This window comes from Octopus bimaculoides, chromosome 18, assembly GCF_001194135.2.
Source record: "Octopus bimaculoides isolate UCB-OBI-ISO-001 chromosome 18, ASM119413v2, whole genome shotgun sequence".
Classification (NCBI taxonomy): domain Eukaryota; kingdom Metazoa; phylum Mollusca; class Cephalopoda; order Octopoda; family Octopodidae; genus Octopus; species Octopus bimaculoides.
The window spans coordinates 19,833,552-19,837,478 of NC_068998.1; the positions used below are offsets into that span (position 1 = coordinate 19,833,552).

At 33.6% G+C, this 3,927-nt stretch overlaps 1 long non-coding RNA gene across 1 annotated transcript in view; it reads left to right on the plus strand.

The window, feature by feature from the left end:
• The window catches only part of LOC106877868 (uncharacterized), a 19,783-nt gene extending 17,248 nt beyond the window's left edge, over window positions 1–2,535 (plus strand). Inside the window, exon 4 of the long non-coding RNA XR_001410425.2 lies at window positions 1,001–2,535. This is a non-coding gene — a long non-coding RNA (uncharacterized LOC106877868). The remainder of the gene's footprint in view (window positions 1–1,000) is intronic.
• Window positions 2,536–3,927: the final 1,392 nt, after the last annotated feature.

Genomic DNA, 3,927 nt, shown 5'->3' on the forward strand with positions numbered 1-3,927 from the left:
AAACTTTATATATATATACAAAGTTTTGATTTAAAAAAAACTTTAACGATATTATAAACTATAAAGATTAATAATTAATCAAATAATATTAATCAAATATATATATATATATGTGTGTGTGTGTGTGTGTGAGTGTGTGTGTGTGTGTGTGTATGTATATAATAAACTTATTGTATACAGTGCTCAGATGTACTACAACACTTCAGAGAAGGTTGCCAAAAAAGTGCATGTACAGTACATAGAATAATGCACAGGAAGTGAACAGTGAATGAATTATTAAAAAAAAAAAAAGGTGGGGGTAGGGACATGAGGTGTACTGTTGGTGAATTTCAGGAAGGATTGAAGTTTTGAAGGATGTAACAAATGATGCAGCTAGTTTATTCCATGCTTCAGCAATTCTGAGCATGGAAAAATGTTTCTGAAAGTCATGGGTGCTGTGTTGTTTTTTTGGCTTTTGTAAGCATGTCCACGAGTGTTAGACATATGGAATTCAAAAAGGTGCTCAAGGTTGTAGTTGAGAAGATGCTGGATAATCTTGTAGGTGTCTACAAAGTCAGTGATTTAATGTATGCAAGTCCAAGGGAGAAAGATGTTCAAGGTATTGTAGATATCTGATGGTGGGTATTTGTCTGGTTTTACATTTCTGAATAGTTTCCAGGAGACTGTTATATTGAGCAAGATATGGGTTTTGCTGGATTATTTTGTTGCTATTAAAACTCAGTGAATTGGCCTATTGAGACATAAGTATCTTTGTCATGTATACAGTGAAGTACCAATGGCAATATATGGGATATTTAGTGACTAGCTGTGACATATTTTAACTAAACATACTATACTCCAGAATAGTCGTGGTGCTGACACAACTTCACTACTATTATTCTTGATCATATTTTATACCCTGTAAATTTAGAATTGATTACAGTAAGTTCTTATTTTTAAAAAGAAAAATCAATTGTATTCATTTTAAATTTCTATAGTATTTTATGCTTTTTTTTTACAGATTACAAAATATATGCGAGATGCTCAGAACAGAATACCATTCAAAGCAGCTCCTTAAACCTATTTGGGCTGCTCTACTCTATATCTGCTGCAATTATGTTACACTTTGAATTCTGATATTAAAGTCACTTCTCTCTTTCTAATTAATATATGTTAAAGGCCTTGGCTATCTTACTTCTTTTCTAAATCCTCGTGGTTCAGACATATAGATATGGACTGGTTCACATCCCAGTATCATAATAAGTTGTACAACCTGTCTCATTATGGCGAAGATATTTATCCAGTAGATTTTGCTACCCTTACATTTTCACTCAAGCAATATTTCTCTAATCAGTTAGAACAACAAAAACAACAAGGCTGTTCAACTGACTGAAAGAGTTCACCTTGTTCATTGGTGAGATATTTTATGAGGCTTGCCTAATAATGTATGTTGTAGGTGGTAGCTACAATTTCTGGTTAATGCTGAGCAATCTAATGTGATATTGATGTTTATGTTTGGTGTAAAAGGCCATCCTTAATTCCATGTGACCTCAAATATATCTACTGTAGTTGACTATATAAGGAGATACATGGGGAATTTTGAAAGCTTCCATTCATTTGCTTCTTCATATATTGCTCCTTGTTGCTCAGCATAAAAATCTATCATTTCAATTAATTGAGTGATCTAATTACTGTCTGATGAAGTGCTATTTGGCTTAACCATGTGGATTTCTTTTCTATATTCTCTTTCTTTTCCTTTCCCCACTTCCTTGTCCCCTATTTCCTATCCATGTTATCCCTTCTATTTTTTTTTCACTTTCCTACTTTCTCTCTCATCTCCATTCTCTGAATTTCTCTTTTTCTTTACATCCTTTTGCTCACTTCAGTCTCTCACTTTCTATCTTTTTTTCCCCATCTATCTACTTCATTCACCCAATTTCTGGATCTTCTTTTATTTCTCTCTCTTTCTCTTAGTTTTTTTCTTTTCTTGCTTTCTTTCTGATATTCATTTTAAATATCTATGGTATTTTATATATTTCTATATTTGTTCCTCTATTTTTTTTCTCTCATCTATTTTCATCAATATTCCTCCTCCTATTCCTTAATTTTCTATTCCCTCTGTTTTCCCCCTCATTCTGTATATCTTTCACTTTCTCTCTTCCCTCAATTGCCAACCCTCCTCACAATCTCCATCTCTGTACTTTGCTATGTTACCTAATTCCTATCTATTCCTATTTCTGTCTCTCATAGATTCTTCAGCACTAATAATTTCCTAATATATCACTCATAAATTTTTTGACCAGCCACAAAAGTTGATAGTCAAGGTCGAATTCTAAAATTATCCTGTCTTTCTTTTTTCAGGATAACAATTGTTATCCTGAAAATACTCTGTAATGATTCTTTTAAAATTTTCATTTGACTTTCTTACTGGTTATTTTCTGGCTATGAAAACACTGGTTTAAACATGTCAACCAGAGTTGGATAAATTCTGATGAATAACCAGTAAAAATCTTGACCGAAAATTGTTTGCTTGAATATTAAATCTTAAAAATGCTATATTGTGTTTGAGTGTTTTCTTAACATTTTATTTCTGGCTTTTAGTATTTTTCAGTGTTGATATGAGTCATATGAGTTTGCAAATTTAGACACTTCTGTTTATAGAGTACTTGAACTGTAGTATTGATAAGTTTGTAAAGAACAAAGTCCTTTTAATCCAGTTATTATTCTATGTTGCAACCATTTTTAGTATTTTGTTTGTGGTAGTATTCTTTTTGTGAAATTGTTACAACCACCCCCAACTATTTTTATTCTAAAATTCTTAGATGCCTGTCACATTTGAAAAGAGATGATACACTAGGAGTGGCTGTGTGGTAAGTAGCTTGCTTACCAACCACATGGTCATGGGTTCAGTCTCACTGCGTGGCACCTTGGGCAAGTGTCTTCTACTATAGACGGAAACTGAAAGAAGCTTGTCGTATATATGTATGTATATGTATGTGTGTGTGTGTTTGTCCCCCCAACATCGCTTGACAACCGATGCTGGTGTGTTTACGTCCCCGTAACTTAGCGGATCGGCAAAAGAGACCAATAGAATACGTACTAGGCTTACAAAGAATAAGTCCTGGGGTCGATTTGCTCGACTAAAGGTGGTGCTCCAGCATGGCCGCAGTCAAATGACTGAAACAAGTAAAAGAGTAAAAGAGTATCACAGTATAGTTAATGCTTTTGAAATCATTAGAATTTTTAGGTAACATACTAAACTTTGATTTGCATGGTATTAAGCAGTTCCTGCAAGAGAAACTGAGCTCAACACTGCAAGTCAGAGAAGTAGTGAATTGGCAGTCTTCAGAATCAGCAATATTTATTCCAGCTCTTAGTGTTCTGAGTTCAAATTCTGTTGTGTCTTACTTGTGTGGGGATCACTCAATCCAATGGTTGATTTGGTATGACCATCTGCTCCTTTGGTGTCTTTAAAGGAGTTCATTCTTTTGCAATCATTTGGTCCTGGTCTCCAGTTTGAAGATGTCTTCCTTTCTCCCTTCCTCTAGTCTTGGAACCCTTTCATATTATCTGGGGAACCAGCCTTCCGCCTCATTAAGTGATAGAAAGATAGTATCTATAAAATTCACAGCACTGTCATTAATCAGTTACATCAGTGAAATATAAGACTGGTGTTAACTACTTATCTATTAATAGTTAAATGTATTGGCAGGGACATTTAATGTGATAATAAGGGGCTATGAACTGACTAGGCCATCAGTATCATTCAGATGTGCTTCTATTGATAAAATATTCTTTTTTATGAAATGAGATGGAAATAATAAATCCTCGTAAGCCATTTCAGAGCTTACATTTATGTAGTTTGCATATCACTTATTTTTCCTTACATTTTCTATCTCAGAAATATATACCTAGTTTGGTCTAAATAACTGTTAATGATGATATAAC